A 12,112-nucleotide genomic window follows, 5' to 3' on the forward strand; every position below is an offset into this window, starting at 1 on the left:
GCTCCTGCATAATTAAACCCACCCATGTTCAGATAGACATCACGTGACAAGGTAGTAGCCACCAAATATTTACAGGGAAGTTGGAATGGCACAAACTTGACTTTGGGGAGGGACTAAGGGTTTGCTGCATGTGTTTACAGTATTCAATATCTAGATGTTCTCAATGAAAGCATAATGCCTATAAAATTGAGTTAACAATGATATATTGGTTAAGGTTTACCATCCTTAATTTTAAAAATAAAATATACCTAACATAAGCTTACTAGATGAACCCAGAGAATAAGTTGTTCTACAAGTAACCAACCACCACTTTTCTTTCCTTCTCTTTCTTCCTTCTCTCCTTTCACCTTCCTGCCTTTTTGTTCTTCTTTCCTTTCACAAACATTGATTGAATGCCTCTAGGTGGCAGGCCCTATGCTACAAGTTGACTGAGGTGTTACCATAGCTCTTGAGGAACATACAGCTTGGTCTTGAGGAGCAGATAAAAGCAATGCTACATCAAAGAGGGATAAATATAATGATCGAGAGAAACACAAAATGCTAAGAAGCACGGAGAAGGGGCATTCTGGGACAGAATCATAGAAGGCTTCTAGGAAGAGGTCTTTTCTTGAACTTAGTTTTAATTGTTAAGGAGTAGTTAGCTAGATAAAGAAAGCAAGGGTAGTCAGAAATAACAGCATGAGAGAAGGTGTGAAATAACATGCTAGATTCAACAGTGATTGAATTTGGCTTCAGCCAAAGTGTACATGTATGAGGAGAGATGAAAGAGAAATGAGGCTCAAAACAGCAGCCAGAGGCAATTATAGACCTAGCAATCACATATACCAAGCTAAGGAATTTGAACTTTACCTTAAAAATTAAAAATTCATTGAAATTGTTTTAGCAATTTAAGACTACCGTAGTTGAACTTGCCCTGTCTCCAGCTTTAACCAATAGAATAGGACAGCTGCCACTTCTGATCTCAGGCCTTCAGAAGCATCCTATATTTCTGCTCAGGTTTCTGCCTGGGAGGAGAGAATATCAGGTAGCCTCTGTTCCTTCAGCCCAGGTCCTGGAATGAACAGACCCAAATCTGGTTGCACCAAGCCCAACCAACCTCAGCCAAAATCAGCCAGATCTCAGCTCCTCTGGAGCCATGAACAAGAAAAACAATACACGTTGTTATGAGCTCCTGAGATTTGGGCTATTGCTTCTTATATTGTCTTATTGTAGTAATAACTGACTGATAAAAGCATGGAGTCCATTCTTCCCACTTTTGAAATCAAAATAATTAGGTGATGGTCAATTAAGACTCAATAAGAAATTCATTTCTCTTTCATAAGGACAATACAGGCATACCTCAGAGATATTGCCAGTTAGGTTCCAGACCGTGCTAATAAGACAAAATCACAATACAGAGAGACACATGAATTTTGGGAGTTTCTCAGTACATATAAAAGTAATGTTTACACTATACTATAGCCTATTAAGTGTGCAATAATAGCATTATGTCGAAAAAAAAAAACAATGGACATACCTTAATTTAAAAAAACTTTATCACTAAAAATGCTAACCATCATCTGCCCTCAGCAAATCATAATCTTTTCTCTGGGGAAGGGTTTTGCCTTGATGTTGTTGGCTGAGCAGGGTGGTGGTTGCTGAAGCCTAAGTTGGCTGTGGCTACCTCTCAAAATAAGACAACAATGAAGTTTGCTCATCGATTGACTCTTCCTTTCATGACTGATTTCTCTGTAGCATGTGTTGGTGTTTGACAGTATTTTACCCACAGGAGAACTGCCTTCAAAATTGGAGTCAATCCTCTCAAATCCTGCCACTGCTTTATCAACTAAGTGTACAGAGTATTCTAAATCCTTTGTTTTCATTTCAACAATGTTCACAGCATCTTCACCAGGGGTAGATTCCATTTCAACAAACCACTTTTTTCTTGCTTATCCATAAGAAGCAACTCCTCATCCATTAAAGTTTTATCATGAGATTGCAGCAATCCAGTCTTGACTCTTAACTCTAATTCTCTTCTTTCTTTTTCCTCTGTTTTTATTTTTATTCGTATTTCTTTTAGGCTGAATTTACTCCTGGGCCATAAGTTTTTGTTTCTCCAGTTTCTTCTGAGATATCTTTTTCTGAGCAACCTCCTCTTCTGGTTTAGGAAAAATTTGCTCTTTTTCACTAAGGATCATCTGTCTCAATGTGGCAGGGAGAGCTCATGCATGGGTTAATCTGTGCATAAGCTCTGTTACTTCTGTGCCACAATGTTGGGGCTTTGTTCACCTGGATGTGCTCAATGATCAGAGAATCTACATCTAAACCCTTAAGCTCAGCATTACTTTCTGCATTTTTAAGCAGGTGTAGCAAAAATTCAGCACTCTTTTTGGGCCATTGACTCTTCTGTCCACTGTTTGCCTGGGCACACCTACCAACTCCACCATATGACGGAATGGTACACATGGCTTCTGTAAAATGACATCATTCACATACATGGTGGCTTTCTGAATATGCATATCCTTGGTGGCCTGGGCAATTTCATGAGTCTTCTATAAGTGAACACGCAAATTTGAACCTCTTGATTTGCATGGTTTTGTGGTGTTTTCTGAGTCAAGTGAATAGTAAACCATTTTCAGAGGTTACCACTGGCAACTTTCAGGAAGAGTAGTTCTCATTATTTCCACCACATCTGCAGTTATCTCCTTCACTGAAGTCTTAAGCCTTTCAACATTATCCATAGGGTTCCAAACTCCTGGTAATGCTGATATTTTGACCTGTTCCCACGAATCATGAATGTTCTTAATGGCATGTAGAATTGTGAGTCCTTTCTGGGAGATTACAATTTATTTTACCCAATTCATCAGAGGAATCAATATCTATGGCAGCTATAACCTTACACAATATATTTTTAAATAAGACTTAAAATTTGAAATTACTCCTTGATACAGGGCCTGCAGAATGCATGTTGTGTTGAAAAGCATGAAAACAACATTGATCTACTTTTACATCTCCATCAGAGCTCTTGGGTGACCACGTGCATTGTCAATGAGCAGTAATATTTTGAAAGAAATATTTTTTGGGCAGTAGGTCTCAACAGTGGACTTAAACTATTCCGTAAACCATGTTATAAACAAATGTGCTGTCTTCCAGGCTTTGTTCCATTGAGAGAGGACAGGCGGAGTAGATTTTGTATAATTCTTAAGGGCCCTAGGATTTTCAGAATGGTAAATGAGCACTGGCTTCAATTTACAGTCACCAGCTGCTTTAGACCCTAACAAGAGAGTCAGTCTGTCTTTTGAAGCTTTGAGGCCAGACATTGACTTCTCCTCTCTAGCTACGAAAAATCCTAAATGGTATCTTCTAATATAAGGCTGTTTCATCGACACTAAATATCTGTTGTTTCGTGTAGCCACCTTCATAACTTATCTTAGCTAGGTCTTCTGGACAGCATACTGCAGCTTCTTCAGCAGCACTTGGTGCTTCACCTTGAACTTTTACTAGTATGTTATAAAGACTGTTTCTTTCCTTGAACCTAATGAACCAACCTCTGCTAGCTTCAAGCTTTACTTCTAAAGCAGTGGTTCTCAACCTTGGCTGCACATTAGAATCACCTAGGAATCTTTTTAAAATCCTGATTTCTGGGTCTCATCCTCCGGAAATTCTGTTTCTTTGTTACTAATGTTGTGGCCTCACCCCATAACAAAGAAACAGAATTTCCGGAGGATGAGGCCCAGAAATCAGGATTTTAAAAAGATTCTCAGGTGATTCTAATGCGCAGCCAAGGTTTAGAACCACTGTTCTAAAGCTTCCTCACCTCTCTCAGCCTTCACAGAATTGAAGAGAGCTGGGACCTTCACCTGGATTAGGCTTTGGGGAATGTTGTGGCTGGTTTGATCTTCTATCCAGATGGCTAAAACTTTCTTCATATTAGCAATAAGCTTGTTTTGGTTTATTATTTGTATAATCACTGAAGTAGCACTTTTAATTTCCTTCAATATTTTTTTCTTTGCATTCACAACTTGGCTAACCATTTCCCACAGAAGGCCAAGCCCTATTTAGTGTTTGACATGCCTTCCTCACTAAGCTTAATCACATCCAGATTTTTATTTAAAGTGAGAGATGTACAAGTCTCCCTTTTACTTAAACACTTGAGGACATTGTAGAGTTATTAATTGGTCTGATTTCAATATTGTTTTGTCTCAGTGAATTAAAAGGGTCTGAGGAGAGAGAAAGATGGTGGAATAGGTGGTCAGTGGAGAAATCAGAACACATACAACATTGATTAAGTTCTCTTATATGAGCATGGTTCTTGGTGCCCCAAAACAATTATAATAGTAACATCAAGAAGTTCCAGTCAAGATGGCAGGATATGTAAATGCAGTACTTGAATATTTCCACAACCACATAAAAATTATAACTAAAATTCAAAATAACCATCATTCAGAACTGCCTAAAATTCAGCTGAACCAAAGTCCTACAACTAAAGATATAAAGAAGAAGCCACATCAAGACTGGTAGGAAGGTCAGAGATGTGGAACAGGTACCAGGGACACAAGGGCAAAAACTGAATTCTCTGATATCAAGATTAGGGCTGCCCTAACTGGTTTGGCTCAGTGAATAGAGCATAGGCCTGCAGACTGAGGGGTCTCAGGTTCAATTCTGGTCAAGGGCATGTACCTTGGTTGCGGGTACATCCTCAGTAGAGGGTGTGCAGGAGGCAGCTGATCAATGTTTCTTTCTCAATGATGTTTCTAACTCTCCCTCTCCCTTCCTCTCTGTAAAAAATCAATAAAATATATTTTTTTAAAAAGACAAGGGGTGAAGGGCAGCTTTCTACTAGACAGAAGTGCTGGCAGTGGACATTGTTCCTTTGCTGAGCCCTCCCCCAACAGAACTGGCAAGCAGGCACCATATCTGAGTTTCCATCAATCTGTTAGCCCCACCATGGTGATTCCCTGAGATCCTGCCCCACCCAACCTGCAGGCCCACCCATGTCATTTCCAGTGGCTTTTCCATACAGCCTTTCTTGGATCATGCTTTGGACTTTCCTAAAATCTCTTAAAAAAGCAACATCTGTCCTCAGCATACTCCATACCATTCATTAAGTGGCCCCAGGTCAGGCACTAGTGGAAGCTGGCTTCTGTTCCCTGCTTGGTCTCTCCTGGGCACTTCTGCAAGCCCAGCACAAGTAGTAGCCATCTGCAGATTTCTTTACACCCTGGGCAGGGCAAAGGTGGCAGCTGACCTTGTTCTGCACCTCAAGGAGACCCAAGAGCCAGTGTACCAGTTGATGGCTTCAGATCACATCAAAGCACCATCCAACTACTTCCACAAATGACACACTCCAGGGGTAGACTCAGCAGGCACCAGAGCCCTGCTGATGTATGTCCTGCTCCATGCGATTGGTCCCTGCATAACTGATCCTCCATGGTGGTCACATACAGTCCTTGCAGCCAATTGACCTAAAGGTAAATACCTCCCACTGAGGTGCTAACAGTAATCAAGTTTCAACTACAACAGGAGGGTGTACACAGTTCACACTGGAAAGTGCACCTGAAGTGCCCAGCTCAGGTGATTGGGGAAGCTTTGCCACTTAGGCCCTACAGGACACATACTACATAAGGAAATTCTACCAAGCCCTTAAAACATAGCAGCTGTACTTGATAAATAGAAACAAACACAGGGAAGCAGCCAAAATGAGGAGCTGAAAAAACATATCCTAAATGAAAGAACAGAACAAAACTTCAGAAAAAGAACTAAATATGATGGAGACAAGCAATATACCCAATGTAGAATTTAAAGCACTGCTTATAAGGATGCTTAATAAATTTAGGGGAAAAGTAGATGAACTTAATGAGAATTTCAACAAAGAAATAGAAAACAGAAAAATGGAAATAGAAAACGTAAAAAAAGGACCGTCAGAAATAAAGCGTATATTAACTTAAGTGAAGATTATATTATAGGGATCTGCCAATCAGAGAAAGAGAAGTATCACATGATTTATCTCATATGTGGAATCTAATGAACAAAATAAACTGATGAACAAAACAGACCCAGAAACATAGAAGCATGAAACAGACTGATGATGACTCTCAGAGGGGAGAGGGGAGATGAGGCGGGGAAGGGGGGTTAGTGGCAGAGATTAACCAAAGAACTTATATGCATAACCCATGGACACAGACAATAGTGCAGTGTAGGTCTTGGGGAGGGGGGCAGTTTTCAGGGCGAGAGAGGGGTGCAATGGGAAATACAAGGGGATATCTGTAATACTTTCAACAATAAAGATACATTTTTAAAAAGAAAACATTATAGGGAATCAACTATATGGAGTAGATAAAACAGATTAAATCTCAGATCAGAGATTTAAAGATAAAGAAAAGGCATAAAACACCATCAGAACAGCAAAAAGGAAAAGAATCACAAAAAAGATGAAGATAGTATAAGGAATATCTGGGACAACTTCAAGTGTGCCAACATTTGAAACATGGGGGTGCCAGAAGGAGAAGAGAGAGAACAAGGATTTGAAAACCTATGTGAAAAAATAGGTTTCACATAGGATGGAAAACTTCCCTAACCTGGTGAATAAAATGGACATACAAGTCAAGAAACAAGATAAACTCGAAGAGGCCCATACAAATACACATCATAATTAAAATGCCAAAAGTTAAAGACAAAAAGAGAATCTTAAAGATGCAAGAGAAAAGCAGTTAGTTATCTATAAGAGTGCTCCCATAAAACGAAGTTTCTCAAAAGAAACATTGCAGGCCAGAAAGGAGTAGCAAAAAATATTCATTGATGAAAAGCAAGGACCTACAACCAAGGTTACTGTAACCAGCAAAGCTATTATTTAGAATCAAAGGACAGATAAAGAGCTTCCCAGATAAGAATAAGCCAAAGGAGTCCATCACCACCAAACCAGTATTAGATGAAATGTTAAAGGGTCTTTTTCAGAAAGAAGAAAAAAAGCTTAAAAATATTAATAATGAAAATAAATACATATTTATTAACAATTAATATTAAACATGGCAACAAATATATATCTATCAACAGTGACTTTAAATACAAATGGATTGAATGCTCCAATTAAAAAGCATATGGTGGCTGAATGGATAACAAAGTAAAACCCTTACATATGCTATCTAAAAGAGACTCACCAGATCGAAAGACACACACAGACTGAAAGGAAAGGGATGGAAAAAAATATTTCACGAAAATGGAAACAAACAAGAAAAGCTGGGATGGCAAAACTTATACCAGACAAAATAGACTTCAAAATAAAGGCTATATAACACGAGACAGAGGAGAATCCAGCAATTCCACTTCTTGTTTTTATCTGAACAAACCAAAAACACTAAATTGAAAAAACTATATATCCATATGTTTATTGCAGCATTATTTACAATAGCCCAGATATAAAAGCAACCTAAGTGTCCATGAATAGATAAATGGATAAAAAAGAAGAGGTGCATATATAAATGGAATATGGCTCAGCCATAAAAAGAATAAAATATAGCCATCTGCAATGAACATGGGTGGACCTAGAGGGCATTATACTGAGTGAAATAAGTAACACAAAGAAAAACAAGTGCCATATGATTTCATTTATATGTGGAATCTAAAAAACAAAATAAATGAACACGCCGAACAGAAACAGGCTGTTGCCAGTTGCCAGATGGAAAGTGGGGGTGAGGGATGAATGCAAATGGTGAAGGGATTAAGAAGTACAAATCGATGGTTACAGAATAGTCACAGGGAAATAAAGTCCAGCCTAGGGAATATAGTCAATAATATTGTAATAACTATGTATGGTGTCAGATTCCGTACTTATTGGGGTGATCACTTCCTAAGTTATATAATATCTAATCACTGGGTTGTACACCTGAAACTAATACAACGTATGTCAAATGTAACTGAAAAATAAAAAAAAAATTTTAAATAAATAGTAACATCAAAGATCATTGCTCACAGGTCACCATAAAAACTTTAATAATAATGAAAAAGTGTGAAACATTGAGAGAATTGCAAACCCATGGCACAGAGAGATGAAATGAGTGAATGCTATTAGAAAAAATGTTGCCAATAGATTTTCTTAAAGCGGGGTTGCCACAAACCTTCAATTTGAAAAACATGCAATACCTACACAAAGCTATACAGTGAAGCACAATAAAACTAGATATGCCTGTATATCCCATTGTGGAAATAAGGAAAGTGTAGAGGAATATTGAAGCTATCCTAGATAAAATAACTCCTTGTCAGTGAGAAATATTAGTGCTTTGAGAATTTAGATTGCTTAAGAAAATGAGAGAATACTGGGAGCGAGAGATGTTCAATCTTTCACCAGATTTTTAAGTGAGCATGAAATGGACATATATTAGAGTGGCTGTTCATGATTCTCCTTCCTCGGTGAGTGGCACACAGCACCTTCGGGTGCGTCCCTGAAGCCATGTTTCTATCACTTGTCCCTGTTCCCCTTGGCATAGAGGACAGGATGTATCAACTCAGAGGAGGAAAAGAGAAGACAATAAGTGGGTAAAGCTTGTCTATAGATAGGGGTGCAGGGGGAGAAATGGGGCCAAAACACAGAAAGAAGCAGACGCTAATGATTATTTCACCTCAGAAGGCAAAGTGCATCCAAGATAAATTATTTTGGTTCCTACAGTTGTCTCTTCCTGTTTTAAATCCCCATAAAGCCTAGTAGCATTTCCTGCTTTTTGACCCAAGATTTAATTCTGATTCACAATAATAAATCCTGCACTTGCTAAGCGCTAGCAAAGAATTGTTACTTGAAACCAAAATAAACTTAAGGAAAATAGATATCTATTATGTTCCATGATGTAAATGCAGATGCTAGAGAGTGGTTTCCAGACTTGGAGTAGTCCAGAAAGTCATCTTGAATGCTCTGATATTTAAGATGAGTTTCAGTTCACTAGTTTACCAGAGAGGGTGTGATTAACTAGCTCAGATGCCACCTAGGTATCCAGTAAGAGTCTAAGAAATGGCCTCTAAGTTAAGCAACATGATCACTGGGTAATATTGAGAAATATTTTGTGGAGTGATTAAAACAGAAGCCAATCACAGTGAGTTGAAGAGAAGAGTGAGAAAATAGAAATCAGGGAAGACAACTTTTATGACACTTTTAAGAACCATAACTATGGAAGAGGCAGGGCTTTGAGTGGAGGAGTATGAGGAGTTGTTTATTGTTTTGTTGGTCTCGTTGGGAAATGTTTCACATTCCAGACATGAGGAATGGGTGTCACAGGCTGACATATTTAGAAGAGGATATCTTTTGTGGGAAATGATGAGCAGAAGGAATAGTACAATGTAATCCTATATAATAAAAGCCCAATATACTAAGTGTCCAGTCATCCAGTCATCCATCCAACCAATCAAAGCATAATATGCTAATGATATGCTAAGGCCGCTCAACCGCTCACTATGACATGCACTGACCACCAGGAGCCAGACAGTCAATCGGCTGACCAGTCGTTATGATGTGCACTGACCACCAGGGGGCAGACGCTCCAACCGGGAGGTTAGCTTGCTGCTGGGGTCTCGCCGATCAGGACTGAGCAAGACAGGCCAGAAATGCCCTGGAGCCCTCCTGCGGTCCCTCCCGGACCAGCCAAACTCCCACGTCCCTCTCTGGCCCCAATTGTGCATGAGTGGGGTGCCTCAGCCTGTCCTGCACCCTCTCACAATCCGGGACCCTTCAGGGGGGCACACTGACTGTCAAGTAGTTCCATCTATATAATAAAAGTCTAAGCGACTGTTATGGTGAAACAACCAGAATGACCAGTCATTATGATGCACAGTGACCACCAGGGGGCAGACACTCAACGCAGGAGCTGCCCCCTCATGGTCAGTGCACTCCCATAGGGGTAGTGCTGCTCAGCCAGAAAGCTGGGCTCCAGGCTGGCGAGCATAGTGGTGGTGGTGGGGGCCTCTTCCGCCTCTGCAGCATCACTAAGGAGCAGTGAGCAGAGCGGTAAGGAGCAAGCAGGCAGGCAGTAAGGAGTGAAGGGTCCTGGACTATGAGAGGGTGCAGGCCAGAGTGAGGAACTCCTCCCCACCCCCAGTGCACAGATTTCTTACACCAGGCCTCTAGTTGGGAAATAATGTGTAAAAAAGATAAAGACAGTGTACTCAAGAAAATGTAAGTTTAGTCAAACTAAACTGTTCTTATTATAAACTAACTGCTTGGGAGGAAATTATTTGGGGGGGGGGAGGTAAAATGCATCTTCAAATGGAATGCCTGAAAAGTAATTACTATTCCTAACTTACTTATCTCCAATGCCTCACCAATATGATCCTTTGGTAATAGATTCATATTTCAAAGTATAGAATGAAAAGAATGTGCCAGCTAGAAATGGCACAGAGACAGTCCTCTCAGGTATAACAGCAATTGGAAAAGAGAATGTGGGGAGATTTTTTACAATACTAAATTTACAAAGTTGGTTTTCTTTCTATAATTCTTACTTCCAAAGAATACTGAATGCATACCGAATAAGTGAACATTTATTTTGTTGACTTTGAAAAATCTCCAATATGTGTGTATATTTGATAAAGGCTTCCCTTATTAAAATTAATTGTGGTTTTAGAAACAGGAAAATATTAGCAGAGCAAAATAACTACCTATTGTGAAATGAGCAGAACATAGAAAGAAAAGTGTTGAATCAACTACATTTCCTAGAATCTTAAGGAGACTGCTTTTAAGTCACTGCCATAACCCTGCCACCACCATCATCATTACCATTATCATCATCACTGTCACCATCTCCATAACCACCTCCCAACATCACCACTGCCATTATTATTACCATCACCATCACTATTACCACCACCACCACCACCATCAATCATTACTACTAACCATCTCCCCTTCCATTTGTACCACCATCTCCATCACCACCACCACCACCATAACTAACACCTCATCAATATCATCACCACCATCTGGTTTCCTAGTATAATTTTTGAACTATGAATTGCTTTATGAATCAGTAAGTTTAGATACAGCTCATTTAATTGCATAAAATTCTGTGCTACTTTTTCTTCTGAAACTCCCTTTTTTCTCTATCTGTAAAATAAATACAATAAATATACAAATGTAGGCTTGTGGCAGAGGTAGCAGAAATGGAGAATTAAAACTCAGGGCGAGAGGTGAAGGAGCAGGATACCAGGTAACCATGCTGCCACAATGACCTGACTCTCAAAGCACACTGGCCAGCTGCAGGATGGATTCTTGATAGAAACTTACAAAAATAGCATGTGCAGCCAGGGCTTTATTTTTAATGTCCCAGCATTGATCAAAAAAAAGGGGGGGGGGACTCAACTAAACCAATGATGGAGAAAACTAATTTCATGGTAAAATAATTCTAAAATGTATTTAAGGTGCATAGGCAAGACCACTTTCAAAGAAATCTGCATTACAAAACATGCATGGGAATTGAAGACTCCATTCAGATAACCTCCAGCTGCTAAAGAAAAACTGTTATTCCTTAGCTCTTTCCTACTATTTAGGGTAAACAATTTTATGAGGGGAAAAAAAGCCTCCTTACCACATCTGCCCTTGTCAAAAGAAAGGCACAGCATGGTGTAAATGTTGTGTTTTGTTTCTTCCATTAGCAAACCTTTCTTTCCTAGTAAAAGACATGAATAAACAAGAAGAAAACAGTGGTGCTGAAATTATTTACTAGCTTCCTTGAAGGAGATCAATATGGAAAAGTAATCAAAAGTGGGTTTTTTTAGGTCTTGCCAAAGAGGAGCTCAGTGAGGGCTTATCTTCCTGTGAAATGTGGTATTTTACGCTCAATGCCAAAAGATCCAAGATAAATATTTCACTTCTTAAAAATGTCTACAATTGTAAATTATGGCTTCCACAGCCTTTGTAAGCAGGGCTCCACAGTGTACATACAGATTTTTCTTATTGTTTATGATGATGACATCTACCCTGGCAAGTGTGTGTTGGATGACCTTAAACTTGCAGTGGGAACTATCATTCAAACTCAGCCTTGTATTAGCATATCTTTTACTTTCAGTTTCCTTGTTTTCCTTATAGAAAAAGATGATTGGTCATACAGTGATGTGTGTGTGTGTGTGTGTGTGTGTGTGTGTGTGTGTGTGTAGCCCA

At 39.3% G+C, this 12,112-nt stretch overlaps 1 protein-coding gene and 1 pseudogene across 1 annotated transcript in view; both read right to left on the reverse strand.

Annotated features, from left to right (window-relative positions):
- HS6ST3 (heparan sulfate 6-O-sulfotransferase 3) overlaps positions 1–12,112 on the reverse strand; it is a 706,262-nt gene that overhangs the window by 312,891 nt on the left and 381,259 nt on the right. The window lies entirely within an intron of this gene.
- On the reverse strand, positions 2,066–2,612 carry LOC118651635 (annotated as a pseudogene).

This window comes from Myotis myotis, unplaced genomic scaffold, assembly GCF_014108235.1.
Source record: "Myotis myotis isolate mMyoMyo1 unplaced genomic scaffold, mMyoMyo1.p scaffold_m19_p_3, whole genome shotgun sequence".
In the NCBI taxonomy this organism is placed as follows: domain Eukaryota; kingdom Metazoa; phylum Chordata; class Mammalia; order Chiroptera; family Vespertilionidae; genus Myotis; species Myotis myotis.